The sequence below is a fragment of the Siphateles boraxobius genome, unplaced genomic scaffold (assembly GCF_051911475.1).
Source record: "Siphateles boraxobius isolate OS27281-9 unplaced genomic scaffold, OSU_SipBor_1 25, whole genome shotgun sequence".
In the NCBI taxonomy this organism is placed as follows: domain Eukaryota; kingdom Metazoa; phylum Chordata; class Actinopteri; order Cypriniformes; family Leuciscidae; genus Siphateles; species Siphateles boraxobius.
Window position 1 is genome coordinate 2,642,462 of NW_027508866.1, and position 27,399 is coordinate 2,669,860.

At 46.2% G+C, this 27,399-nt stretch overlaps 24 non-coding genes across 24 annotated transcripts; 9 read left to right on the plus strand and 15 right to left on the minus strand.

Moving 5' to 3' along the window:
- Nucleotides 1-484: 484 nt before the first annotated feature.
- Nucleotides 485-556, minus strand: trnap-ugg (transfer RNA proline (anticodon UGG)). The gene has a single exon. It is a non-coding gene; the product is annotated as a tRNA-Pro (tRNA).
- Nucleotides 557-716: 160 nt separating this feature from the next.
- On the plus strand, nucleotides 717-789 carry trnar-ccg (transfer RNA arginine (anticodon CCG)). Its single transcript has one exon. It is a non-coding gene; the product is annotated as a tRNA-Arg (tRNA).
- Nucleotides 790-2,555: 1,766 nt separating this feature from the next.
- On the minus strand, nucleotides 2,556-2,627 carry trnap-ugg (transfer RNA proline (anticodon UGG)). The gene has a single exon. It is a non-coding gene; the product is annotated as a tRNA-Pro (tRNA).
- Nucleotides 2,628-2,787: 160 nt separating this feature from the next.
- Nucleotides 2,788-2,860, plus strand: trnar-ccg (transfer RNA arginine (anticodon CCG)). Its single transcript has one exon. It is a non-coding gene; the product is annotated as a tRNA-Arg (tRNA).
- Nucleotides 2,861-4,321: 1,461 nt separating this feature from the next.
- On the minus strand, nucleotides 4,322-4,393 carry trnap-cgg (transfer RNA proline (anticodon CGG)). Its single transcript has one exon. It is a non-coding gene; the product is annotated as a tRNA-Pro (tRNA).
- Nucleotides 4,394-6,275: 1,882 nt separating this feature from the next.
- trnap-ugg (transfer RNA proline (anticodon UGG)) lies at nucleotides 6,276-6,347 on the minus strand. Its single transcript has one exon. It is a non-coding gene; the product is annotated as a tRNA-Pro (tRNA).
- A 160-nt stretch (nucleotides 6,348-6,507) lies between these two features.
- On the plus strand, nucleotides 6,508-6,580 carry trnar-ccg (transfer RNA arginine (anticodon CCG)). The gene has a single exon. It is a non-coding gene; the product is annotated as a tRNA-Arg (tRNA).
- Nucleotides 6,581-8,158: 1,578 nt separating this feature from the next.
- Nucleotides 8,159-8,230, minus strand: trnap-ugg (transfer RNA proline (anticodon UGG)). The gene has a single exon. It is a non-coding gene; the product is annotated as a tRNA-Pro (tRNA).
- Nucleotides 8,231-8,390: 160 nt separating this feature from the next.
- Nucleotides 8,391-8,463, plus strand: trnar-ccg (transfer RNA arginine (anticodon CCG)). Its single transcript has one exon. It is a non-coding gene; the product is annotated as a tRNA-Arg (tRNA).
- Nucleotides 8,464-9,924: 1,461 nt separating this feature from the next.
- trnap-cgg (transfer RNA proline (anticodon CGG)) lies at nucleotides 9,925-9,996 on the minus strand. Its single transcript has one exon. It is a non-coding gene; the product is annotated as a tRNA-Pro (tRNA).
- A 1,882-nt stretch (nucleotides 9,997-11,878) lies between these two features.
- trnap-ugg (transfer RNA proline (anticodon UGG)) lies at nucleotides 11,879-11,950 on the minus strand. The gene has a single exon. It is a non-coding gene; the product is annotated as a tRNA-Pro (tRNA).
- A 160-nt stretch (nucleotides 11,951-12,110) lies between these two features.
- Nucleotides 12,111-12,183, plus strand: trnar-ccg (transfer RNA arginine (anticodon CCG)). Its single transcript has one exon. It is a non-coding gene; the product is annotated as a tRNA-Arg (tRNA).
- A 1,461-nt stretch (nucleotides 12,184-13,644) lies between these two features.
- On the minus strand, nucleotides 13,645-13,716 carry trnap-cgg (transfer RNA proline (anticodon CGG)). The gene has a single exon. It is a non-coding gene; the product is annotated as a tRNA-Pro (tRNA).
- A 1,882-nt stretch (nucleotides 13,717-15,598) lies between these two features.
- On the minus strand, nucleotides 15,599-15,670 carry trnap-ugg (transfer RNA proline (anticodon UGG)). Its single transcript has one exon. It is a non-coding gene; the product is annotated as a tRNA-Pro (tRNA).
- A 160-nt stretch (nucleotides 15,671-15,830) lies between these two features.
- Nucleotides 15,831-15,903, plus strand: trnar-ccg (transfer RNA arginine (anticodon CCG)). Its single transcript has one exon. It is a non-coding gene; the product is annotated as a tRNA-Arg (tRNA).
- Nucleotides 15,904-17,364: 1,461 nt separating this feature from the next.
- trnap-cgg (transfer RNA proline (anticodon CGG)) lies at nucleotides 17,365-17,436 on the minus strand. Its single transcript has one exon. It is a non-coding gene; the product is annotated as a tRNA-Pro (tRNA).
- Nucleotides 17,437-19,318: 1,882 nt separating this feature from the next.
- trnap-ugg (transfer RNA proline (anticodon UGG)) lies at nucleotides 19,319-19,390 on the minus strand. The gene has a single exon. It is a non-coding gene; the product is annotated as a tRNA-Pro (tRNA).
- A 160-nt stretch (nucleotides 19,391-19,550) lies between these two features.
- On the plus strand, nucleotides 19,551-19,623 carry trnar-ccg (transfer RNA arginine (anticodon CCG)). Its single transcript has one exon. It is a non-coding gene; the product is annotated as a tRNA-Arg (tRNA).
- Nucleotides 19,624-21,084: 1,461 nt separating this feature from the next.
- Nucleotides 21,085-21,156, minus strand: trnap-cgg (transfer RNA proline (anticodon CGG)). Its single transcript has one exon. It is a non-coding gene; the product is annotated as a tRNA-Pro (tRNA).
- A 1,766-nt stretch (nucleotides 21,157-22,922) lies between these two features.
- trnap-cgg (transfer RNA proline (anticodon CGG)) lies at nucleotides 22,923-22,994 on the minus strand. The gene has a single exon. It is a non-coding gene; the product is annotated as a tRNA-Pro (tRNA).
- Nucleotides 22,995-24,864: 1,870 nt separating this feature from the next.
- trnap-ugg (transfer RNA proline (anticodon UGG)) lies at nucleotides 24,865-24,936 on the minus strand. Its single transcript has one exon. It is a non-coding gene; the product is annotated as a tRNA-Pro (tRNA).
- A 160-nt stretch (nucleotides 24,937-25,096) lies between these two features.
- On the plus strand, nucleotides 25,097-25,169 carry trnaw-cca (transfer RNA tryptophan (anticodon CCA)). Its single transcript has one exon. It is a non-coding gene; the product is annotated as a tRNA-Trp (tRNA).
- A 1,578-nt stretch (nucleotides 25,170-26,747) lies between these two features.
- On the minus strand, nucleotides 26,748-26,819 carry trnap-ugg (transfer RNA proline (anticodon UGG)). Its single transcript has one exon. It is a non-coding gene; the product is annotated as a tRNA-Pro (tRNA).
- Nucleotides 26,820-26,979: 160 nt separating this feature from the next.
- On the plus strand, nucleotides 26,980-27,052 carry trnar-ccg (transfer RNA arginine (anticodon CCG)). Its single transcript has one exon. It is a non-coding gene; the product is annotated as a tRNA-Arg (tRNA).
- Nucleotides 27,053-27,399: the final 347 nt, after the last annotated feature.

Below are 27,399 nucleotides of genomic sequence, written 5' to 3' on the forward strand. Positions count from 1 at the left end.
ATGAGCAGGGACTAGTTTTAATAAGAGCGTTTGTCGTTAGGGAGCCGTACTCTCTGGCAGGCAGCGATTCAGAGTACATTCTGTGCAGGAAATAAACGCTTGTCATCTGACTGGCTGCTTGTTCTGAAACTGCTGGGCGCGTCCGGGATTTGAACCCGGGACCTCTCGCACCCGAAGCGAGAAACATACCCCTAGACCAACGAGCCTGACTGACAATAGATTCGGCTACTTGCGTAAAGGCACTAGTTTTAATAGAAAGCGTTTGTCGTTAGGGAGCCACACTCCCTGGCAGGCAGCGATTCTGAGTTCGTTCTGTGCAAGGAAATAAGCGCTTGTCATCTGGCTGAATCTTGGCTATGTTGTAGTACAGATGAACACAAGCAGTAGTAAGGGTTTCAAAAACATGACAGTTTTGAGTTTGGCTCAGTGCTGCAAAAGGAAGGATCCAACCTTGTTTTTTCTAGCTGCTTGGTCTGAAATCCCCGGGCTCGTCCGGGATTTGAACCCAGGACCTCTCGCACCCAAAGCGAGAATCATACCCCTAGACCAACGAGCCTCTTTTACATTAAGTCTTTCGGGAGGGCGCCACAAATTCAGTGAAGCCCATCTCAAAGACGGAACACGACCTGGCGTCGAGATACGAAAGTGTAGCTGTTTGAGCGTTAGAAACCCCTTGAAGCCAAATTACTGATCAAAGGAAAAAGAACTCCAGACAAGGCCCAGTGGCCTAATGGATAAGGCATCAGCCTCCGGAGCTGGAGATTGTGAGTTCAAGTCCCACCTGGGTCGTCTTTAATGGGCTATATTTAAGTTGGATGTTCGACAAATTCAAGGATGGTTTGTTCAAAGCAATAATGACCGCAAGATCTGAGTTAGCATAGAACGGACAAACTTCGGATAGCTGTGGTGGGGTTTTGTGTGCATCAGACTGTCAGTGAATCATTCTTGCCTGCCCGTGCATGTGCCCTTTCAGGCTGAAATTACACAAAGCACTGAGCGCAAGAGTCCCAGTGGCCTAAGGGGAAAAGGCCACTTCTTGCTTTTGCACTGGACCTACGACGAAGGCTTTACGTACGAAAGCAGAGAGGCAGACTACACACAAAACAGGTGGGAAAGAGTCATGAACTTTAAATTAATCTAGTCATCGAAAAACATCATTGATACGTTTGTTTTGTCCATATAACCAAAATGGCTGTGTAATTGGAGAAAAACACATGGAACAGAAATGGCGGGCTCTAAATGTAAACAGCCGCATATAGGCTATGCCGTAGGCTTGACTTTGAACTAAAAGGCATCAGCCTCCCACCTAGGGAGGCTGTTACTAGGGCGTGCTTGTTGCGCTTGCTCTAAGCCGATGCTGCAAAAAGTCAATGAAAAGTTGTTCAAAGAAACTCCACAGAACAACAAGTATACCCGTGCTTAGCGTTTCTGCAAAAGAGCCACGGTAATTCAGTTAAGAGCGATTTAAAATGCTTTGAATCCCACTACAGCATCTACAGACCTGCGAAAAAAGTTCAATTTTGCCAAAGCGAATTTCCACAAATTCAGTGAAGCCCATCTCAAAGACGGAAAACGACCCGGCGTCGAGATACGAAAGTGTAGCTGTTTGAGCGTTAGAAACCCTTTGAAGCCAAATTACTGATCACAGGAAAAAGAACTCCAGACAAGGTCCAGTGGCCTAATGGATAAGGCATCAGCCTCGGGAGCTGGAGATTGTGAGTTCAAGTCCCACCTGGGTTGCTTTAATGGGCTATATTTAAGTTGGATGTTCGACAAATTCAAGGATGGTTTGTTTAAAGCAATAATGACCGCAAGATCTGAGTTAGCATAGAACGGACAAACTTCGGATAGCTGTGGTGGGGTTTTGTGTGCGTCAGACTGTCAGTGAATCATTCTTGCCTGGCAACTCACTGAGTCTCAGCTCCAGAGAGAACTTCAGCAAGTCTAGTTTCTGACTGACTCATTCAAGCGGGCTTGAGCTTCTGAATGAGCTTTCTTCTCCGTCAGAATGAGCTTTCTTCTCTGTCAACTTCTAAGGGAAAACAATGCCTTTCATACACCAAGAAGAGCACAATTTGTTTTATCACCCACCTTAAAAAAAGAAAAAAAAAATCCTGTGGTATCACATGCAATTGCATACAGAGTCAGAGAACCCTTGAACTCATACTAAAGGTGAGAGGGCTCGCCCGGGATTTGAAGCCGGGATCTCTAGCACCCGAAGCGAGAATCATACCACTAGACCAACGAGCCTGCCTGACGCTGGATGGGGCTACTTGCGTACACTTGTACAGTCACCGAACGCTGGCCTCAAACAGAATGAGCAGGGACTAGTTTTAATAAGAGCGTTTGTCGTTAGGGAGCCGTACTCTCTGGCAGGCAGCGATTCAGAGTACATTCTGTGCAGGAAATAAACGCTTGTCATCTGACTGTGTTGTAGTACAGATGAACACAAGCAGTAGTAAGGGTTTCAAAAACATGACAGTTTTGAGTTTGGCTCAGTGCTGCAAAAGGAAGGATCCAACCTTGTTGCTCTAGCTGCTTGGTCTGAAATCCCCGGGCTCGTCCGGGATTTGAACCCGGGATCTCTCGCACCCAAAGCGAGAATCATACCCCTAGACCAACGAGCCTCTTTTACATTAAATCTTTCGGGAGGGCGCCACAAATTCAGTGAAGCCCATCTCAAAGACGGAACACGACCTGGCGTCGAGATACGAAAGTGTAGCTGTTTGAGCGTTAGAAACCCCTTGAAGCCAAATTACTGATCAAAGGAAAAAGAACTCCAGACAAGGCCCAGTGGCCTAATGGATAAGGCATCAGCCTCCGGAGCTGGAGATTGTGGGTTCAAGTCCCACCTGGGTCGTCTTTAATGGGCTATATTTAAGTTGGATGTTCGACAAATTCAAGGATGGTTTGTTCAAAGCAATAATGACCGCAAGATCTGAGTTAGCATAGAACGGACAAACTTCGGATAGCTGTGGTGGGGTTTTGTGTGCGTCAGACTGTCAGTGAATCATTCTTGCCTGCCCGTGCATGTGCCCTTTCAGGCTGAAATTACACAAAGCACTGTGCGCAAGAGGCCCAGTGGCCTAAGGGGAAAAGGCCACTTCTTGCTTTTGCACTGGACCTACGACGAAGGCTTTGCGTACGAAAGCAGAGAGGCAGACTACACACAAAACAGGTGGGAAAGAGTCATGAACTTTAAATTAATCTAGTCATCGAAAAACATCATTGATACGTTTGTTTTGTCCATATAACCAAAATGGCTGTGTAATTGGAGAAAAACACATGGAACAGAAATGGCGGGCTCTAAATGTAAACAGCCGCATATAGGCTATGCCGTAGGCTTGACTTTGAACTAAAAGGCATCAGCCTCCCACCTAGGGAGGCTGTTACTAGGGCGTGCTTGTTGCGCTTGCTCTAAGCCGATGCTGCAAAAAGTCAATGAAAAGTTATTCAAAGAAACTCCACAGAACAACAAGTATACCCGTGTTTAGCGTTTCTGCAAAAGAGCCACGGTAATTCAGTTAAGAGCGATTTAAAATGCTTTGAATCCCACTACAGCATCTACAGACCTGCGAAAAAAGTTCAATTTTGCCAAAGCATCAGCCTCTGATGCTGCAGAACGTGACGTCAAGTACTATGTGGGTTGCAGTAAATGGCCAGACTATGAAGTTGTTGATAAAGAAAAGTAAATGCTTTGGCAAGGGCTGAGAGGTGGGGAGGACAACATGGCTAACTCCTCCATAATCAGATTGCCCTTCGGGTGATTTTTGGGCAACTCACTGAGTCTCAGCTCCAGAGAGAACTTCAGCAAGTCTAGTTTCTGACTGACTCATTCAAGCGGGCTTGAGCTTCTGAATGAGCTTTCTTCTCCGTCAGAATGAGCTTTCTTCTCTGTCAACTTCTAAGGGAAAACAATGCCTTTCATACACCAAGAAGAGCACAATTTGTTTTATCACCCAGCTTAAAAAAAGAAAAAAAAATCCTGTGGTATCACATGCAATTGCATACAGAGTCAGAGAACCCTTGAACTCATACTAAAGGTGAGAGGGCTCGTCCGGGATTTGAAGCCGGGATCTCTAGCACCCGAAGCGAGAATCATACCACTAGACCAACGAGCCTGCCTGACGCTGGATGGGGCTACTTGCGTACACTTGTACAGTCACCGAACGCTGGCCTCAAACAGAATGAGCAGGGACTAGTTTTAATAAGACCGTTTGTCGTTAGGGAGCCGTACTCTCTGGCAGGCAGCGATTCAGAGTACATTCTGTGCAGGAAATAAACGCCTGTCATCTGACTGGCTGCTTGTTCTGAAACTGCTGGGCTCGTCCGGGATTTGAACCCGGGACCTCTCGCACCCGAAGCGAGAATCATACCCCTAGACCAACGAGCCTGACTGACAATAGATTCGGCTACTTGCGTACAGTTGTAGAGTCACTGAATGCTGGCCTCTTACAGAATGGGAAGGCACTAGTTTTAATAGAAAGCGTTTGTCGTTAGGGAGCCACACTCCCTGGCAGGCAGCGATTCTGAGTTCGTTCTGTGCAAGGAAATAAGCGCTTGTCATCTGGCTGAATCTTGGCTATGTTGTAGTACAGATGAACACAAGCAGTAGTAAGCTTATAGTAGTAAGGCCTAATGGATAAGGCATCAGCCTCCGGAGCTGGAGATTGTGGGTTCAAGTCCCACCTGGGTCGTCTTTAATGGGCTATATTTAAGTTGGATGTTCGACAAATTCAAGGATGGTTTGTTCAAAGCAATAATGACCGCAAGATCTGAGTTAGCATAGAACGGACAAACTTCGGATAGCTGTGGTGGGGTTTTGTGTGCGTCAGACTGTCAGTGAATCATTCTTGCCTGCCCGTGCATGTGCCCTTTCAGGCTGAAATTACACAAAGCACTGTGCGCAAGAGGCCCAGTGGCCTAAGGGGAAAAGGCCACTTCTTGCTTTTGCACTGGACCTACGACGAAGGCTTTGCGTACGAAAGCAGAGAGGCAGACTACACACAAAACAGGTGGGAAAGAGTCATGAACTTTAAATTAATCTAGTCATCGAAAAACATCATTGATACGTTTGTTTTGTCCATATAACCAAAATGGCTGTGTAATTGGAGAAAAACACATGGAACAGAAATGGCGGGCTCTAAATGTAAACAGCCGCATATAGGCTATGCCGTAGGCTTGACTTTGAACTAAAAGGCATCAGCCTCCCACCTAGGGAGGCTGTTACTAGGGCGTGCTTGTTGCGCTTGCTCTAAGCCGATGCTGCAAAAAGTCAATGAAAAGTTGTTCAAAGAAACTCCACAGAACAACAAGTATACCCGTGCTTAGCGTTTCTGCAAAAGAGCCACGGTAATTCAGTTAAGAGCGATTTAAAATGCTTTGAATCCCACTACAGCATCTACAGACCTGCGAAAAAAGTTCAATTTTGCCAAAGCATCAGCCTCTGATGCTGCAGAACGTGACGTCAAGTACTATGTGGGTTGCAGTAAATGGCCAGACTATGAAGTTGTTGATAAAGAAAAGTAAATGCTTTGGCAAGGGCTGAGAGGTGGGGAGGACAACATGGCTAACTCCTCCATAATCAGATTGCCCTTCGGGTGATTTTTGGGCAACTCACTGAGTCTCAGCTCCAGAGAGAACTTCAGCAAGTCTAGTTTCTGACTGACTCATTCAAGCGGGCTTGAGCTTCTGAATGAGCTTTCTTCTCCGTCAGAATGAGCTTTCTTCTCTGTCAACTTCTAAGGGAAAACAATGCCTTTCATACACCAAGAAGAGCACAATTTGTTTTATCACCCAGCTTAAAAAAAGAAAAAAAAATCCTGTGGTATCACATGCAATTGCATACAGAGTCAGAGAACCCTTGAACTCATACTAAAGGTGAGAGGGCTCGTCCGGGATTTGAAGCCGGGATCTCTAGCACCCGAAGCGAGAATCATACCACTAGACCAACGAGCCTGCCTGACGCTGGATGGGGCTACTTGCGTACACTTGTACAATCACCGAACGCTGGCCTCAAACAGAATGAGAGGGGACTAGTTTTAATAAGAGCGTTTGTCGTTAGGGAGCCGTACTCTCTGGCAGGCAGCGATTCAGAGTATATTCTGTGCAAGGAAATAAGCGCTTGTCATCTGGCTGAATCTTGGCTATGTTGTAGTACAGATGAACACAAGCAGTAGTAAGGGTTTCAAAAACATGACAGTTTTGAGTTTGGCTCAGTGCTGCAAAAGGAAGGATCCAACCTTGTTGCTCTAGCTGCTTGGTCTGAAATCCCCGGGCTCGTCCGGGATTTGAACCCGGGACCTCTCGCACCCAAAGCGAGAATCATACCCCTAGACCAACGAGCCTCTTTTACATTAAGTTTTTCGGGAGGGCGCCACAAATTCAGTGAAGCCCATCTCAAAGACGGAACACGACCTGGCGTCGAGATACGAAAGTGTAGCTGTTTGAGCGTTAGAAACCCCTTGAAGCCAAATTACTGATCAAAGGAAAAAGAACTCCAGACAAGGCCCAGTGGCCTAATGGATAAGGCATCAGCCTCCGGAGCTGGAGATTGTGAGTTCAAGTCCCACCTGGGTCGTCTTTAATGGGCTATATTTAAGTTGGATGTTCGACAAATTCAAGGATGGTTTGTTCAAAGCAATAATGACCGCAAGATCTGAGTTAGCATAGAACGGACAAACTTCGGATAGCTGTGGTGGGGTTTTGTGTGCGTCAGACTGTCAGTGAATCATTCTTGCCTGCCCGTGCATGTGCCCTTTCAGGCTGAAATTACACAAAGCACTGTGCGCAAGAGGCCCAGTGGCCTAAGGGGAAAAGGCCACTTCTTGCTTTTGCACTGGACCTACGACGAAGGCTTTGCGTACGAAAGCAGAGAGGCAGACTACACACAAAACAGGTGGGAAAGAGTCATGAACTTTAAATTAATCTAGTCATCGAAAAACATCATTGATACGTTTGTTTTGTCCATATAACCAAAATGGCTGTGTAATTGGAGAAAAACACATGGAACAGAAATGGCGGGCTCTAAATGTAAACAGCCGCATATAGGCTATGCCGTAGGCTTGACTTTGAACTAAAAGGCATCAGCCTCCCACCTAGGGAGGCTGTTACTAGGGCGTGCTTGTTGCGCTTGCTCTAAGCCGATGCTGCAAAAAGTCAATGAAAAGTTGTTCAAAGAAACTCCACAGAACAACAAGTATACCCGTGCTTAGCGTTTCTGCAAAAGAGCCACGGTAATTCAGTTAAGAGCGATTTAAAATGCTTTGAATCCCACTACAGCATCTACAGACCTGCGAAAAAAGTTCAATTTTGCCAAAGCATCAGCCTCTGATGCTGCAGAACGTGACGTCAAGTACTATGTGGGTTGCAGTAAATGGCCAGACTATGAAGTTGTTGATAAAGAAAAGTAAATGCTTTGGCAAGGGCTGAGAGGTGGGGAGGACAACATGGCTAACTCCTCCATAATCAGATTGCCCTTCGGGTGATTTTTGGGCAACTCACTGAGTCTCAGCTCCAGAGAGAACTTCAGCAAGTCTAGTTTCTGACTGACTCATTCAAGCGGGCTTGAGCTTCTGAATGAGCTTTCTTCTCCGTCAGAATGAGCTTTCTTCTCTGTCAACTTCTAAGGGAAAACAATGCCTTTCATACACCAAGAAGAGCACAATTTGTTTTATCACCCAGCTTAAAAAAAGAAAAAAAAATCCTGTGGTATCACATGCAATTGCATACAGAGTCAGAGAACCCTTGAACTCATACTAAAGGTGAGAGGGCTCGTCCGGGATTTGAAGCCGGGATCTCTAGCACCCGAAGCGAGAATCATACCACTAGACCAACGAGCCTGCCTGACGCTGGATGGGGCTACTTGCGTACACTTGTACAATCACCGAACGCTGGCCTCAAACAGAATGAGAGGGGACTAGTTTTAATAAGAGCGTTTGTCGTTAGGGAGCCGTACTCTCTGGCAGGCAGCGATTCAGAGTATATTCTGTGCAAGGAAATAAGCGCTTGTCATCTGGCTGAATCTTGGCTATGTTGTAGTACAGATGAACACAAGCAGTAGTAAGGGTTTCAAAAACATGACAGTTTTGAGTTTGGCTCAGTGCTGCAAAAGGAAGGATCCAACCTTGTTGCTCTAGCTGCTTGGTCTGAAATCCCCGGGCTCGTCCGGGATTTGAACCCGGGACCTCTCGCACCCAAAGCGAGAATCATACCCCTAGACCAACGAGCCTCTTTTACATTAAGTTTTTCGGGAGGGCGCCACAAATTCAGTGAAGCCCATCTCAAAGACGGAACACGACCTGGCGTCGAGATACGAAAGTGTAGCTGTTTGAGCGTTAGAAACCCCTTGAAGCCAAATTACTGATCAAAGGAAAAAGAACTCCAGACAAGGCCCAGTGGCCTAATGGATAAGGCATCAGCCTCCGGAGCTGGAGATTGTGAGTTCAAGTCCCACCTGGGTCGTCTTTAATGGGCTATATTTAAGTTGGATGTTCGACAAATTCAAGGATGGTTTGTTCAAAGCAATAATGACCGCAAGATCTGAGTTAGCATAGAACGGACAAACTTCGGATAGCTGTGGTGGGGTTTTGTGTGCGTCAGACTGTCAGTGAATCATTCTTGCCTGCCCGTGCATGTGCCCTTTCAGGCTGAAATTACACAAAGCACTGTGCGCAAGAGGCCCAGTGGCCTAAGGGGAAAAGGCCACTTCTTGCTTTTGCACTGGACCTACGACGAAGGCTTTGCGTACGAAAGCAGAGAGGCAGACTACACACAAAACAGGTGGGAAAGAGTCATGAACTTTAAATTAATCTAGTCATCGAAAAACATCATTGATACGTTTGTTTTGTCCATATAACCAAAATGGCTGTGTAATTGGAGAAAAACACATGGAACAGAAATGGCGGGCTCTAAATGTAAACAGCCGCATATAGGCTATGCCGTAGGCTTGACTTTGAACTAAAAGGCATCAGCCTCCCACCTAGGGAGGCTGTTACTAGGGCGTGCTTGTTGCGCTTGCTCTAAGCCGATGCTGCAAAAAGTCAATGAAAAGTTATTCAAAGAAACTCCACAGAACAACAAGTATACCCGTGCTTAGCGTTTCTGCAAAAGAGCCACGGTAATTCAGTTAAGAGCGATTTAAAATGCTTTGAATCCCACTACAGCATCTACAGACCTGCGAAAAAAGTTCAATTTTGCCAAAGCATCAGCCTCTGATGCTGCAGAACGTGACGTCAAGTACTATGTGGGTTGCAGTAAATGGCCAGACTATGAAGTTGTTGATAAAGAAAAGTAAATGCTTTGGCAAGGGCTGAGAGGTGGGGAGGACAACATGGCTAACTCCTCCATAATCAGATTGCCCTTCGGGTGATTTTTGGGCAACTCACTGAGTCTCAGCTCCAGAGAGAACTTCAGCAAGTCTAGTTTCTGACTGACTCATTCAAGCGGGCCTGAGCTTCTGAATGAGCTTTCTTCTCCGTCAGAATGAGCTTTCTTCTCTGTCAACTTCTAAGGGAAAACAATGCCTTTCATACACCAAGAAGAGCACAATTTGTTTTATCACCCAGCTTAAAAAAAGAAAAAAAAATCCTGTGGATTCACATGCAATTGCATACAGAGTCAGAGAACCCTTGAACTCATACTAAAGGTGAGAGGGCTCGCCCGGGATTTGAAGCCGGGATCTCTAGCACCCGAAGCGAGAATCATACCACTAGACCAATGAGCCTGCCTGACGCTGGATGGGGCTACTTGCGTACACTTGTACAGTCACCGAACGCTGGCCTCAAACAGAATGAGCAGGGACTCGTTTTAATAAGAGCGTTTGTCGTTAGGGAGCCGTACTCTCTGGCAGGCAGCGATTCAGAGTACATTCTGTGCAGGAAATAAACGCTTGTCATCTGACTGGCTGCTTGTTCTGAAACTGCTGGGCTCGTCCGGGATTTGAACCCGGGACCTCTCGCACCCGAAGCGAGAATCATACCCCTAGACCAACGAGCCTGACTGACAATAGATTCGGCTACTTGCGTACAGTTGTAGAGTCACTGAATGCTGGCCTCTTACAGAATGGGAAGGCACTAGTTTTAATAGAAAGCGTTTGTCGTTAGGGAGCCACACTCCCTGGCAGGCAGCGATTCTGAGTTCGTTCTGTGCAAGGAAATAAGCGCTTGTCATCTGGCTGAATCTTGGCTATGTTGTAGTACAGATGAACACAAGCAGTAGTAAGCTTATAGTAGTAAGGCCTAATGGATAAGGCATCAGCCTCCGGAGCTGGAGATTGTGGGTTCAAGTCCCACCTGGGTCGTCTTTAATGGGCTATATTTAAGTTGGATGTTCGACAAATTCAAGGATGGTTTGTTCAAAGCAATAATGACCGCAAGATCTGAGTTAGCATAGAACGGACAAACTTCGGATAGCTGTGGTGGGGTTTTGTGTGCGTCAGACTGTCAGTGAATCATTCTTGCCTGCCCGTGCATGTGCCCTTTCAGGCTGAAATTACACAAAGCACTGTGCGCAAGAGGCCCAGTGGCCTAAGGGGAAAAGGCCACTTCTTGCTTTTGCACTGGACCTACGACGAAGGCTTTGCGTACGAAAGCAGAGAGGCAGACTACACACAAAACAGGTGGGAAAGAGTCATGAACTTTAAATTAATCTAGTCATCGAAAAACATCATTGATACGTTTGTTTTGTCCATATAACCAAAATGGCTGTGTAATTGGAGAAAAACACATGGAACAGAAATGGCGGGCTCTAAATGTAAACAGCCGCATATAGGCTATGCCGTAGGCTTGACTTTGAACTAAAAGGCATCAGCCTCCCCCCTAGGGAGGCTGTTACTAGGGCGTGCTTGTTGCGCTTGCTCTAAGCCGATGCTGCAAAAAGTCAATGAAAAGTTGTTCAAAGAAACTCCACAGAACAACAAGTATACCCGTGCTTAGCGTTTCTGCAAAAGAGCCACGGTAATTCAGTTAAGAGCGATTTAAAATGCTTTGAATCCCACTACAGCATCTACAGACCTGCGAAAAAAGTTCAATTTTGCCAAAGCATCAGCCTCTGATGCTGCAGAACGTGACGTCAAGTACTATGTGGGTTGCAGTAAATGGCCAGACTATGAAGTTGTTGATAAAGAAAAGTAAATGCTTTGGCAAGGGCTGAGAGGTGGGGAGGACAACATGGCTAACTCCTCCATAATCAGATTGCCCTTCGGGTGATTTTTGGGCAACTCACTGAGTCTCAGCTCCAGAGAGAACTTCAGCAAGTCTAGTTTCTGACTGACTCATTCAAGCGGGCTTGAGCTTCTGAATGAGCTTTCTTCTCCGTCAGAATGAGCTTTCTTCTCTGTCAACTTCTAAGGGAAAACAATGCCTTTCATACACCAAGAAGAGCACAATTTGTTTTATCACCCAGCTTAAAAAAAGAAAAAAAAATCCTGTGGTATCACATGCAATTGCATACAGAGTCAGAGAACCCTTGAACTCATACTAAAGGTGAGAGGGCTCGTCCGTGATTTGAAGCCGGGATCTCTAGCACCCGAAGCGAGAATCATACCACTAGACCAACGAGCCTGCCTGACGCTGGATGGGGCTACTTGCGTACACTTGTACAATCACCGAACGCTGGCCTCAAACAGAATGAGAGGGGACTAGTTTTAATAAGAGCGTTTGTCGTTAGGGAGCCGTACTCTCTGGCAGGCAGCGATTCAGAGTATATTCTGTGCAAGGAAATAAGCGCTTGTCATCTGGCTGAATCTTGGCTATGTTGTAGTACAGATGAACACAAGCAGTAGTAAGGGTTTCAAAAACATGACAGTTTTGAGTTTGGCTCAGTGCTGCAAAAGGAAGGATCCAACCTTGTTGCTCTAGCTGCTTGGTCTGAAATCCCCGGGCTCGTCCGGGATTTGAACCCGGGACCTCTCGCACCCAAAGCGAGAATCATACCCCTAGACCAACGAGCCTCTTTTACATTAAGTCTTTCGGGAGGGCGCCACAAATTCAGTGAAGCCCATCTCAAAGACGGAACACGACCTGGCGTCGAGATACGAAAGTGTAGCTGTTTGAGCGTTAGAAACCCCTTGAAGCCAAATTACTGATCAAAGGAAAAAGAACTCCAGACAAGGCCCAGTGGCCTAATGGATAAGGCATCAGCCTCCGGAGCTGGAGATTGTGAGTTCAAGTCCCACCTGGGTCGTCTTTAATGGGCTATATTTAAGTTGGATGTTCGACAAATTCAAGGATGGTTTGTTCAAAGCAATAATGACCGCAAGATCTGAGTTAGCATAGAACGGACAAACTTCGGATAGCTGTGGTGGGGTTTTGTGTGCGTCAGACTGTCAGTGAATCATTCTTGCCTGCCCGTGCATGTGCCCTTTCAGGCTGAAATTACACAAAGCACTGTGCGCAAGAGGCCCAGTGGCCTAAGGGGAAAAGGCCACTTCTTGCTTTTGCACTGGACCTACGACGAAGGCTTTGCGTACGAAAGCAGAGAGGCAGACTACACACAAAACAGGTGGGAAAGAGTCATGAACTTTAAATTAATCTAGTCATCGAAAAACATCATTGATACGTTTGTTTTGTCCATATAACCAAAATGGCTGTGTAATTGGAGAAAAACACATGGAACAGAAATGGCGGGCTCTAAATGTAAACAGCCGCATATAGGCTATGCCGTAGGCTTGACTTTGAACTAAAAGGCATCAGCCTCCCACCTAGGGAGGCTGTTACTAGGGCGTGCTTGTTGCGCTTGCTCTAAGCCGATGCTGCAAAAAGTCAATGAAAAGTTATTCAAAGAAACTCCACAGAACAACAAGTATACCCGTGTTTAGCGTTTCTGCAAAAGAGCCACGGTAATTCAGTTAAGAGCGATTTAAAATGCTTTGAATCCCACTACAGCATCTACAGACCTGCGAAAAAAGTTCAATTTTGCCAAAGCATCAGCCTCTGATGCTGCAGAACGTGACGTCAAGTACTATGTGGGTTGCAGTAAATGGCCAGACTATGAAGTTGTTGATAAAGAAAAGTAAATGCTTTGGCAAGGGCTGAGAGGTGGGGAGGACAACATGGCTAACTCCTCCATAATCAGATTGCCCTTCGGGTGATTTTTGGGCAACTCACTGAGTCTCAGCTCCAGAGAGAACTTCAGCAAGTCTAGTTTCTGACTGACTCATTCAAGCGGGCTTGAGCTTCTGAATGAGCTTTCTTCTCCGTCAGAATGAGCTTTCTTCTCTGTCAACTTCTAAGGGAAAACAATGCCTTTCATACACCAAGAAGAGCACAATTTGTTTTATCACCCAGCTTAAAAAAAGAAAAAAAAATCCTGTGGTATCACATGCAATTGCATACAGAGTCAGAGAACCCTTGAACTCATACTAAAGGTGAGAGGGCTCGTCCGGGATTTGAAGCCGGGATCTCTAGCACCCGAAGCGAGAATCATACCACTAGACCAACGAGCCTGCCTGACGCTGGATGGGGCTACTTGCGTACACTTGTACAGTCACCGAACGCTGGCCTCAAACAGAATGAGCAGGGACTAGTTTTAATAAGACCGTTTGTCGTTAGGGAGCCGTACTCTCTGGCAGGCAGCGATTCAGAGTACATTCTGTGCAGGAAATAAACGCCTGTCATCTGACTGGCTGCTTGTTCTGAAACTGCTGGGCTCGTCCGGGATTTGAACCCGGGACCTCTCGCACCCGAAGCGAGAATCATACCCCTAGACCAACGAGCCTGACTGACAATAGATTCGGCTACTTGCGTACAGTTGTAGAGTCACTGAATGCTGGCCTCTTACAGAATGGGAAGGCACTAGTTTTAATAGAAAGCGTTTGTCGTTAGGGAGCCACACTCCCTGGCAGGCAGCGATTCTGAGTTCGTTCTGTGCAAGGAAATAAGCGCTTGTCATCTGGCTGAATCTTGGCTATGTTGTAGTACAGATGAACACAAGCAGTAGTAAGCTTATAGTAGTAAGGCCTAATGGATAAGGCATCAGCCTCCGGAGCTGGAGATTGTGGGTTCAAGTCCCACCTGGGTCGTCTTTAATGGGCTATATTTAAGTTGGATGTTCGACAAATTCAAGGATGGTTTGTTCAAAGCAATAATGACCGCAAGATCTGAGTTAGCATAGAACGGACAAACTTCGGATAGCTGTGGTGGGGTTTTGTGTGCGTCAGACTGTCAGTGAATCATTCTTGCCTGCCCGTGCATGTGCCCTTTCAGGCTGAAATTACACAAAGCACTGTGCGCAAGAGGCCCAGTGGCCTAAGGGGAAAAGGCCACTTCTTGCTTTTGCACTGGACCTACGACGAAGGCTTTGCGTACGAAAGCAGAGAGGCAGACTACACACAAAACAGGTGGGAAAGAGTCATGAACTTTAAATTAATCTAGTCATCGAAAAACATCATTGATACGTTTGTTTTGTCCATATAACCAAAATGGCTGTGTAATTGGAGAAAAACACATGGAACAGAAATGGCGGGCTCTAAATGTAAACAGCCGCATATAGGCTATGCCGTAGGCTTGACTTTGAACTAAAAGGCATCAGCCTCCCACCTAGGGAGGCTGTTACTAGGGCGTGCTTGTTGCGCTTGCTCTAAGCCGATGCTGCAAAAAGTCAATGAAAAGTTGTTCAAAGAAACTCCACAGAACAACAAGTATACCCGTGCTTAGCGTTTCTGCAAAAGAGCCACGGTAATTCAGTTAAGAGCGATTTAAAATGCTTTGAATCCCACTACAGCATCTACAGACCTGCGAAAAAAGTTCAATTTTGCCAAAGCATCAGCCTCTGATGCTGCAGAACGTGACGTCAAGTACTATGTGGGTTGCAGTAAATGGCCAGACTATGAAGTTGTTGATAAAGAAAAGTAAATGCTTTGGCAAGGGCTGAGAGGTGGGGAGGACAACATGGCTAACTCCTCCATAATCAGATTGCCCTTCGGGTGATTTTTGGGCAACTCACTGAGTCTCAGCTCCAGAGAGAACTTCAGCAAGTCTAGTTTCTGACTGACTCATTCAAGCGGGCTTGAGCTTCTGAATGAGCTTTCTTCTCCGTCAGAATGAGCTTTCTTCTCTGTCAACTTCTAAGGGAAAACAATGCCTTTCATACACCAAGAAGAGCACAATTTGTTTTATCACCCAGCTTAAAAAAAGAAAAAAAAATCCTGTGGTATCACATGCAATTGCATACAGAGTCAGAGAACCCTTGAACTCATACTAAAGGTGAGAGGGCTCGTCCGGGATTTGAAGCCGGGATCTCTAGCACCCGAAGCGAGAATCATACCACTAGACCAACGAGCCTGCCTGACGCTGGATGGGGCTACTTGCGTACACTTGTACAATCACCGAACGCTGGCCTCAAACAGAATGAGAGGGGACTAGTTTTAATAAGAGCGTTTGTCGTTAGGGAGCCGTACTCTCTGGCAGGCAGCGATTCAGAGTATATTCTGTGCAAGGAAATAAGCGCTTGTCATCTGGCTGAATCTTGGCTATGTTGTAGTACAGATGAACACAAGCAGTAGTAAGGGTTTCAAAAACATGACAGTTTTGAGTTTGGCTCAGTGCTGCAAAAGGAAGGATCCAACCTTGTTGCTCTAGCTGCTTGGTCTGAAATCCCCGGGCTCGTCCGGGATTTGAACCCGGGACCTCTCGCACCCAAAGCGAGAATCATACCCCTAGACCAACGAGCCTCTTTTACATTAAGTTTTTCGGGAGGGCGCCACAAATTCAGTGAAGCCCATCTCAAAGACGGAACACGACCTGGCGTCGAGATACGAAAGTGTAGCTGTTTGAGCGTTAGAAACCCCTTGAAGCCAAATTACTGATCAAAGGAAAAAGAACTCCAGACAAGGCCCAGTGGCCTAATGGATAAGGCATCAGCCTCCGGAGCTGGAGATTGTGAGTTCAAGTCCCACCTGGGTCGTCTTTAATGGGCTATATTTAAGTTGGATGTTCGACAAATTCAAGGATGGTTTGTTCAAAGCAATAATGACCGCAAGATCTGAGTTAGCATAGAACGGACAAACTTCGGATAGCTGTGGTGGGGTTTTGTGTGCGTCAGACTGTCAGTGAATCATTCTTGCCTGCCCGTGCATGTGCCCTTTCAGGCTGAAATTACACAAAGCACTGTGCGCAAGAGGCCCAGTGGCCTAAGGGGAAAAGGCCACTTCTTGCTTTTGCACTGGACCTACGACGAAGGCTTTGCGTACGAAAGCAGAGAGGCAGACTACACACAAAACAGGTGGGAAAGAGTCATGAACTTTAAATTAATCTAGTCATCGAAAAACATCATTGATACGTTTGTTTTGTCCATATAACCAAAATGGCTGTGTAATTGGAGAAAAACACATGGAACAGAAATGGCGGGCTCTAAATGTAAACAGCCGCATATAGGCTATGCCGTAGGCTTGACTTTGAACTAAAAGGCATCAGCCTCCCACCTAGGGAGGCTGTTACTAGGGCGTGCTTGTTGCGCTTGCTCTAAGCCGATGCTGCAAAAAGTCAATGAAAAGTTATTCAAAGAAACTCCACAGAACAACAAGTATACCCGTGCTTAGCGTTTCTGCAAAAGAGCCACGGTAATTCAGTTAAGAGCGATTTAAAATGCTTTGAATCCCACTACAGCATCTACAGACCTGCGAAAAAAGTTCAATTTTGCCAAAGCATCAGCCTCTGATGCTGCAGAACGTGACGTCAAGTACTATGTGGGTTGCAGTAAATGGCCAGACTATGAAGTTGTTGATAAAGAAAAGTAAATGCTTTGGCAAGGGCTGAGAGGTGGGGAGGACAACATGGCTAACTCCTCCATAATCAGATTGCCCTTCGGGTGATTTTTGGGCAACTCACTGAGTCTCAGCTCCAGAGAGAACTTCAGCAAGTCTAGTTTCTGACTGACTCATTCAAGCGGGCCTGAGCTTCTGAATGAGCTTTCTTCTCCGTCAGAATGAGCTTTCTTCTCTGTCAACTTCTAAGGGAAAACAATGCCTTTCATACACCAAGAAGAGCACAATTTGTTTTATCACCCAGCTTAAAAAAAGAAAAAAAAATCCTGTGGATTCACATGCAATTGCATACAGAGTCAGAGAACCCTTGAACTCATACTAAAGGTGAGAGGGCTCGCCCGGGATTTGAAGCCGGGATCTCTAGCACCCGAAGCGAGAATCATACCACTAGACCAATGAGCCTGCCTGACGCTGGATGGGGCTACTTGCGTACACTTGTACAGTCACCGAACGCTGGCCTCAAACAGAATGAGCAGGGACTCGTTTTAATAAGAGCGTTTGTCGTTAGGGAGCCGTACTCTCTGGCAGGCAGCGATTCAGAGTACATTCTGTGCAGGAAATAAACGCTTGTCATCTGACTGGCTGCTTGTTCTGAAACTGCTGGGCTCGTCCGGGATTTGAACCCGGGACCTCTCGCACCCGAAGCGAGAATCATACCCCTAGACCAACGAGCCTGACTGACAATAGATTCGGCTACTTGCGTACAGTTGTAGAGTCACTGAATGCTGGCCTCTTACAGAATGGGAAGGCACTAGTTTTAATAGAAAGCGTTTGTCGTTAGGGAGCCACACTCCCTGGCAGGCAGCGATTCTGAGTTCGTTCTGTGCAAGGAAATAAGCGCTTGTCATCTGGCTGAATCTTGGCTATGTTGTAGTACAGATGAACACAAGCAGTAGTAAGCTTATAGTAGTAAGGCCTAATGGATAAGGCATCAGCCTCCGGAGCTGGAGATTGTGGGTTCAAGTCCCACCTGGGTCGTCTTTAATGGGCTATATTTAAGTTGGATGTTCGACAAATTCAAGGATGGTTTGTTCAAAGCAATAATGACCGCAAGATCTGAGTTAGCATAGAACGGACAAACTTCGGATAGCTGTGGTGGGGTTTTGTGTGCGTCAGACTGTCAGTGAATCATTCTTGCCTGCCCGTGCATGTGCCCTTTCAGGCTGAAATTACACAAAGCACTGTGCGCAAGAGGCCCAGTGGCCTAAGGGGAAAAGGCCACTTCTTGCTTTTGCACTGGACCTACGACGAAGGCTTTGCGTACGAAAGCAGAGAGGCAGACTACACACAAAACAGGTGGGAAAGAGTCATGAACTTTAAATTAATCTAGTCATCGAAAAACATCATTGATACGTTTGTTTTGTCCATATAACCAAAATGGCTGTGTAATTGGAGAAAAACACATGGAACAGAAATGGCGGGCTCTAAATGTAAACAGCCGCATATAGGCTATGCCGTAGGCTTGACTTTGAACTAAAAGGCATCAGCCTCCCCCCTAGGGAGGCTGTTACTAGGGCGTGCTTGTTGCGCTTGCTCTAAGCCGATGCTGCAAAAAGTCAATGAAAAGTTGTTCAAAGAAACTCCACAGAACAACAAGTATACCCGTGCTTAGCGTTTCTGCAAAAGAGCCACGGTAATTCAGTTAAGAGCGATTTAAAATGCTTTGAATCCCACTACAGCATCTACAGACCTGCGAAAAAAGTTCAATTTTGCCAAAGCATCAGCCTCTGATGCTGCAGAACGTGACGTCAAGTACTATGTGGGTTGCAGTAAATGGCCAGACTATGAAGTTGTTGATAAAGAAAAGTAAATGCTTTGGCAAGGGCTGAGAGGTGGGGAGGACAACATGGCTAACTCCTCCATAATCAGATTGCCCTTCGGGTGATTTTTGGGCAACTCACTGAGTCTCAGCTCCAGAGAGAACTTCAGCAAGTCTAGTTTCTGACTGACTCATTCAAGCGGGCTTGAGCTTCTGAATGAGCTTTCTTCTCCGTCAGAATGAGCTTTCTTCTCTGTCAACTTCTAAGGGAAAACAATGCCTTTCATACACCAAGAAGAGCACAATTTGTTTTATCACCCAGCTTAAAAAAAGAAAAAAAAATCCTGTGGTATCACATGCAATTGCATACAGAGTCAGAGAACCCTTGAACTCATACTAAAGGTGAGAGGGCTCGTCCGTGATTTGAAGCCGGGATCTCTAGCACCCGAAGCGAGAATCATACCACTAGACCAACGAGCCTGCCTGACGCTGGATGGGGCTACTTGCGTACACTTGTACAATCACCGAACGCTGGCCTCAAACAGAATGAGAGGGGACTAGTTTTAATAAGAGCGTTTGTCGTTAGGGAGCCGTACTCTCTGGCAGGCAGCGATTCAGAGTATATTCTGTGCAAGGAAATAAGCGCTTGTCATCTGGCTGAATCTTGGCTATGTTGTAGTACAGATGAACACAAGCAGTAGTAAGGGTTTCAAAAACATGACAGTTTTGAGTTTGGCTCAGTGCTGCAAAAGGAAGGATCCAACCTTGTTGCTCTAGCTGCTTGGTCTGAAATCCCCGGGCTCGTCCGGGATTTGAACCCGGGACCTCTCGCACCCAAAGCGAGAATCATACCCCTAGACCAACGAGCCTCTTTTACATTAAGTCTTTCGGGAGGGCGCCACAAATTCAGTGAAGCCCATCTCAAAGACGGAACACGACCTGGCGTCGAGATACGAAAGTGTAGCTGTTTGAGCGTTAGAAACCCCTTGAAGCCAAATTACTGATCAAAGGAAAAAGAACTCCAGACAAGGCCCAGTGGCCTAATGGATAAGGCATCAGCCTCCGGAGCTGGAGATTGTGAGTTCAAGTCCCACCTGGGTCGTCTTTAATGGGCTATATTTAAGTTGGATGTTCGACAAATTCAAGGATGGTTTGTTCAAAGCAATAATGACCGCAAGATCTGAGTTAGCATAGAACGGACAAACTTCGGATAGCTGTGTTCGGGTTTTGTGTGCGTCAGACTGTCAGTGAATCATTCTTGCCTGCCCGTGCATGTGCCCTTTCAGGCTGAAATTACACAAAGCACTGTGCGCAAGAGGCCCAGTGGCCTAAGGGGAAAAGGCCACTTCTTGCTTTTGCACTGGACCTACGACGAAGGCTTTGCGTACGAAAGCAGAGAGGCAGACTACACACAAAACAGGTGGGAAAGAGTCATGAACTTTAAATTAATCTAGTCATCGAAAAACATCATTGATACGTTTGTTTTGTCCATATAACCAAAATGGCTGTGTAATTGGAGAAAAACACATGGAACAGAAATGGCGGGCTCTAAATGTAAACAGCCGCATATAGGCTATGCCGTAGGCTTGACTTTGAACTAAAAGGCATCAGCCTCCCACCTAGGGAGGCTGTTACTAGGGCGTGCTTGTTGCGCTTGCTCTAAGCCGATGCTGCAAAAAGTCAATGAAAAGTTATTCAAAGAAACTCCACAGAACAACAAGTATACCCGTGCTTAGCGTTTCTGCAAAAGAGCCACGGTAATTCAGTTAAGAGCGATTTAAAATGCTTTGAATCCCACTACAGCATCTACAGACCTGCGAAAAAAGTTCAATTTTGCCAAAGCATCAGCCTCTGATGCTGCAGAACGTGACGTCAAGTACTATGTGGGTTGCAGTAAATGGCCAGACTATGAAGTTGTTGATAAAGAAAAGTAAATGCTTTGGCAAGGGCTGAGAGGTGGGGAGGACAACATGGCTAACTCCTCCATAATCAGATTGCCCTTCGGGTGATTTTTGGGCAACTCACTGAGTCTCAGCTCCAGAGAGAACTTCAGCAAGTCTAGTTTCTGACTGACTCATTCAAGCGGGCTTGAGCTTCTGAATGAGCTTTCTTCTCCGTCAGAATGAGCTTTCTTCTCTGTCAACTTCTAAGGGAAAACAATGCCTTTCATACACCAAGAAGAGCACAATTTGTTTTATCACCCAGCTTAAAAAAAGAAAAAAAAATCCTGTGGATTCACATGCAATTGCATACAGAGTCAGAGAACCCTTGAACTCATACTAAAGGTGAGAGGGCTCGCCCGGGATTTGAAGCCGGGATCTCTAGCACCCGAAGCGAGAATCATACCACTAGACCAATGAGCCTGCCTGACGCTGGATGGGGCTACTTGCGTACACTTGTACAGTCACCGAACGCTGGCCTCAAACAGAATGAGCAGGGACTCGTTTTAATAAGAGCGTTTGTCGTTAGGGAGCCGTACTCTCTGGCAGGCAGCGATTCAGAGTACATTCTGTGCAGGAAATAAACGCTTGTCATCTGACTGGCTGCTTGTTCTGAAACTGCTGGGCTCGTCCGGGATTTGAACCCGGGACCTCTCGCACCCGAAGCGAGAATCATACCCCTAGACCAACGAGCCTGACTGACAATAGATTCGGCTACTTGCGTACAGTTGTAGAGTCACTGAATGCTGGCCTCTTACAGAATGGGAAGGCACTAGTTTTAATAGAAAGCGTTTGTCGTTAGGGAGCCACACTCCCTGGCAGGCAGCGATTCTGAGTTCGTTCTGTGCAAGGAAATAAGCGCTTGTCATCTGGCTGAATCTTGGCTATGTTGTAGTACAGATGAACACAAGCAGTAGTAAGCTTATAGTAGTAAGGCCTAATGGATAAGGCATCAGCCTCCGGAGCTGGAGATTGTGGGTTCAAGTCCCACCTGGGTCGTCTTTAATGGACTATATTTAAGTTGGATGTTCGACAAATTCAAGGATGGTTTGTTCAAAGCAATAATGACCGCAAGATCTGAGTTAGCATAGAACGGACTAACTTCGGATAGCTGTGGTGGGGTTTTGTGTGCGTCAGGCTGTCAGTGAATCATTCTTGCCTGCCCGTGCATGTGCCCTTTCAGGCTGAAATTACACAAAGCACTGTGCGCAAGAGGCCCAGTGGCCTAAGGGGAAAAGGCCACTTCTTGCTTTTGCACTGGACCTACGACGAAGGCTTTGCGTACGAAAGCAGAGAGGCAGACTACACACAAAACAGGTGGGAAAGAGTCATGAACTTTAAATTAATCTAGTCATCGAAAAACATCATTGATACGTTTGTTTTGTCCATATAACCAAAATGGCTGTGTAATTGGAGAAAAACACTTGGAACAGAAATGGCGGGCTGTAAATGTAAACAGCCGCATATAGGCTATGCCGTAGGCTTGACTTTGAACTAAAAGGCATCAGCCTCCCACCTAGGGAGGCTGTTACTAGGGCGTGCTTGTTGCGCTTGCTCTAAGCCGATGCTGCAAAAAGTCAATGAAAAGTTGTTCAAAGAAACTCCACAGAACAACAAGTATACCCGTGCTTAGCGTTTCTGCAAAAGAGCCACGTTAATTCAGTTAAGAGCGATTTAAAATGCTTTGAATCCCACTAAAGCATCTACAGACCTGCGAAAAAAGTTCAATTTTGCCAAAGCATCAGCCTCTGATGCTGCAGAACGTGACGTCAAGTACTATGTGGGTTGCAGTAAATGGCCAGACTATGAAGTTGTTGATAAAGAAAAGTAAATGCTTTGGCGGGGGCTGAGAGGTGGGGAGGACAACATGGCTAACTCCTCCATAATCAGATTGCCCTTCGGGTGATTTTTGGGCAACTCACTGAGTCTCAGCTCCAGAGAGAACTTCAGCAAGTCTAGTTTCTGACTGACTCATTCAAGCGGGCTTGAGCTTCTGAATGAGCTTTCTTCTCCGTCAGAATGAGCTTTCTTCTCTGTCAACTTCTAAGGGAAAACAATGCCTTTCATACACCAAGAAGAGCACAATTTGTTTTATCACCCAGCTTAAAAAAAGAAAAAAAAAATCCTGTGATATCACATGCAATTGCATACAGAGTCAGAGAACCCTTGAACTCATACTAAAGGTGAGAGAGCTCGCCCGGGATTTGAAGCCGGGATCTCTAGCACCCGAAGCGAGAATCATACCACTAGACCAACGAGCCTGCCTGACGCTGGATGGGGCTACTTGGGTACACTTGTACAGTCACCGAACGCTGGCCTCAAACAGAATGAGCAGGGACTAGTTTTAATAAGAGCGTTTGTCGTTAGGGAGCCGTACTCTCTGGCAGGCAGCGATTCAGAGTACATTCTGTGCAGGAAATAAACGCTTGTCATCTGACTGGCTGCTTGTTCTGAAACTGCTGGGCTCGTCCGGGATTTGAACCCGGGATCTCTCGCACCCGAAGCGAGAATCATACCCCTAGACCAACGAGCCTGACTGACAAAAGATTCGGCTACTTGCGTACATTTGTAGAGTCACTGAATGCTGGCCTCTTACAGAATGGGAAGGCACTAGTTTTAATAGAAAGCGTTTGTCGTTAGGGAGCCACACTCCCTGGCAGGCAGCGATTCTGAGTTCGTTCTGTGCAAGGAAATAAGCGCTTGTCATCTGGCTGAATCTTGGCTATGTTGTAGTACAGATGAACACAAGCAGTAGTAAGCTTATAGTAGTAAGGCCTAATGGATAAGGCATCAGCCTCCGGAGCTGGAGATTGTGGGTTCAAGTCCCACCTGGGTCGTCTTTAATGGACTATATTTAAGTTGGATGTTCGACAAATTCAAGGATGGTTTGTTCAAAGCAATAATGACCGCAAGATCTGAGTTAGCATAGAACGGACAAACTTCGGATAGCTGTGGTGGGGTTTTGTGTGCGTCAGGCTGTCAGTGAATCATTCTTGCCTGCCCGTGCATGTGCCCTTTCAGGCTGAAATTACACAAAGCACTGTGCGCAAGAGGCCCAGTGGCCTAAGGGGAAAAGGCCACTTCTTGCTTTTGCACTGGACCTACGACGAAGGCTTTGCGTACGAAAGCAGAGAGGCAGACTACACACAAAACAGGTGGGAAAGAGTCATGAACTTTAAATTAATCTAGTCATCGAAAAACATAATTGATACGTTTGTTTTGTCCATATAACCAAAATGGCTGTGTAATTGGAGAAAAACACATGGAACAGAAATGGCGGGCTGTAAATGTAAACAGCCGCATATAGGCTATGCCGTAGGCTTGACTTTGAACTAAAAGGCATCAGCCTCCCACCTAGGGAGGCTGTTACTAGGGCGTGCTTGATGCGCTTGCTCTAAGCCGATGCTGCAAAAAGTCAATGAAAAGTTGTTCAAAGAAACTCCACAGAACAACAAGTATACGCGTGCTTAGCGTTTCTGCAAAAGAGCCACGTTAATTCAGTTAAGAGCGATTTAAAATGCTTTGAATCCCACTAAAGCATCTACAGACCTGCGAAAAAAGTTCAATTTTGCCAAAGCATCAGCCTCTGATGCTGCAGGACGTGACGTCAAGTACTATGTGGGTTGCAGTAAATGGCCAGACTATGAAGTTGTTGATAAAGAAAAGTAAATGCTTTGGCGGGGGCTGAGAGGTGGGGAGGACAACATGGCTAACTCCTCCATAATCAGATTGCCCTTCGGGTGATTTTTGGGCAACTCACTGAGTCTCAGCTCCAGAGAGAACTTCAGCAAGTCTAGTTTCTGACTGACTCATTCAAGCGGGCTTGAGCTTCTGAATGAGCTTTCTTCTCCGTCAGAATGAGCTTTCTTCTCTGTCAACTTCTAAGGGAAAACAATGCCTTTCATACACCAAGAAGAGCACAATTTGTTTTATCACCCAGCTTAAAAAAAGAAAAAAAAATCCTGTGGTATCACATGCAATTGCATACAGAGTCAGAGAACCCTTGAACTCATACTAAAGGTGAGAGGGCTCGCCCGGGATTTGAAGCCGGGATCTCTAGCACCCGAAGCGAGAATCATACCACTAGACCAACGAGCCTGCCTGACACTGGATGGGGCTACTTGCGTACACTTGTACAGTCACCGAACGCTGGCCTCAAACAGAATGAGCAGGGACTAGTTTTAATAAGAGCGTTTGTCGTTAGGGAGCCGTACTCTCTGGCAGGCAGCGATTCAGAGTACATTCTGTGCAGGAAATAAACGCTTGTCATCTGACTGTGTTGTAGTACAGATGAACACAAGCAGTAGTAAGGGTTTCAAAAACATGACAGTTTTGAGTTTGTCTCAGTGCTGCAAAAGGAAAGATCCAACCTTGTTGCTCTAGCTGCTTGGTCTGAAATCCCCGGGCTCGTCCGGGATTTGAACCCGGGACCTCTCGCACCCAAAGCGAGAATCATACCCCTAGACCAACGAGCCTCTTTTACATTAAGTCTTTCAGGAGGGCGCCACAAATTCAGTGAAGCCCATCTCAAAGACGGAACACGACCTGGCGTCGAGATACGAAAGTGTAGCTGTTTGAGCGTTAGAAACCCCTTGAAGCCAAATTACTGATCAAAGGAAAAAGAACTCCAGACAAGGCCCAGTGGCCTAATGGATAAGGCATCAGCCTCCAGAGCTGGAGATTGTGAGTTCAAGTCCCACCTGGGTCGTCTTTAATGGGCTATATTTAAGTTGGATGTTCGATAAATTCAAGGATGGTTTGTTCAAAGCAATAATGACCGCAAGATCTGAGTTAGCATAGAACGGACAAACTTCGGATAGCTGTGGTGGGTTTTTGTGTGCGTCAGACTGTCAGTGAATCATTCTTGCCTGCCCGTGCATGTGCCCTTTCAGGCTGAAATTGCACAAAGCACTGTGCGCAAGAGGCCCAGTGGCCTAAGGGGAAAGGCCACTTCTTGCTTTTGCACTGGTCCTACAACGAAGGCTTTGCGTACGAAAGCAGAGAGGCAGACTACACACAAAACAGGTGGGAAAGAGTCATGAACTTTAAATTAATCTAGTCATCGAAAAACATCATTGATACATTTGTTTTGTCCATATAACCAAAATGGCTGTGTAATTGGAGAAAAACACATGGAACAGAAATGGCGGGCTCTAAATGTAAACAGCCGCATATAGGCTATGCCGTAGGCTTGACTTTGAACTAAAAGGCATCAGCCTCCCACCTAGGGAGGCTGTTACTAGGGCGTGCTTGTTGCGCTTGCTCTAAGCCGATGCTGCAAAAAGTCAATGAAAAGTTGTTCAAAGAAACTCCACAGAACAACAAGTATACCCGTGCTTGGCGTTTCTGCAAAAGAGCCACGGTAATTCAGTTAAGAGCGATTTAAAATGCTTTGAATCCCACTACAGCATCTACAGACCTGCGAAAAAAGTTCAATTTTGCCAAAGCATCAGCCTCTGATGCTGCAGAACGTGACGTCAAGTACTATGTGGGTTGCAGTAAATGGCCAGACTATGAAGTTGTTGATAAAGAAAAGTAAATGCTTTGGCGGGGGCTGAGAGGTGGGGAGGACAACATGGCTAACTCCTCCATAATCAGATTGCCCTTCGGGTGATTTTTGGGCAACTCACTGAGTCTCAGCTCCAGATAGAACTTCAGCAAGTCTGGTTTCTGACTGACTCATTCAAGCGGGTTTGAGCTTCTGAATGAGCTTTCTTCTCTGTCAGAATGAGCTTTCTTCTCTGTCAACTTCTAAGGGAAAACAATGCCTTTCATACACCAAGAAGAGCACAATTTGTTTTATCACCCAGCTTAAAAAAAGAAAAAAAAATCCTGTGGTATCACATGCAATTGCATACAGAATCAGAGAACCCTTGAACTCATACTAAAGGTGAGAGGGCTCGTCCGGGATTTGAAGCCGGGATCTCTAGCACCCGAAGCAAGAATCACACCCCTAGACCAACGAGCCTGACTGACAATAGACTCGGCTACTTGCGTACACTTGTAGAGTCACTGAATGCTGGCCTCTTACAGAATGGGAAGGCACTAGTTTTAATAGAAAGCGTTTGTCGTTACGGAGCCACACTCCCTGGCAGGCAGCGATTCTGAGTTCGTTCTGTGCAAGGAAATAAGCGCTTGTCATCTGGCTGAATCTTGGCTATGTTGTAGTACAGATGAACAAAAGCAGTAGTAAGGGTTTCAAAAACATGACAGTTTTGAGTTTGGCTCAGTGCTGCAAAAGGAAGGATCCAACCTTGTTGCTCTCGCTGCTTGGTCTGAAATCCCCGGGCTCGTCCGGGATTTGAACCCGGGACCTCTCGCACCCAAAGCGAGAATCATACCCCTAGACCAACGAGCCTCTTTTACATTAAGTCTTTCGGGAGGGCGCCACAAATTCAGTGAAGCCCATCTCAAAGACGGAACACGACCTGGCGTCGAGATACGAAAGTGTAGTTGTTTGAGCGTTAGAAACCCCTTGAAGCCAAATTACTGATCAAAGGAAAAAGAGCTCCAGACAAGGCCCAGTGGCCTAATGGATAAGGCATCAGCCTCCGGAGCTGGAGATTGTGAGTTCAAGTCCCACCTGGGTCGTCTTTAATGGGTTATATTTAAGTTGGATGTTCGACAAATTCAAGGATGGTTTGTTCAAAGCAATAATGACCGCAAGATCTGAGTTAGCATAGAACGGACAAACTTCGGATAGCTGTGGTGGGGTTTTGTGTGCGTCAGACTGTCAGTGAATCATTCTTGCCTGCCCGTGCATGTGCCCTTTCAGGCTGAAATTACACAAAGCACTGTGCGCAAGAGGCCCAGTGGCCTAAGGGGAAAAGGCCACTTCTTGCTTTTGCACTGGACCTACGACGAAGGCTTTGCGTACGAAAGCAGAGAGGCAGACTACACACAAAACAGGTGGGAAAGAGTCATGAACTTTAAATTAA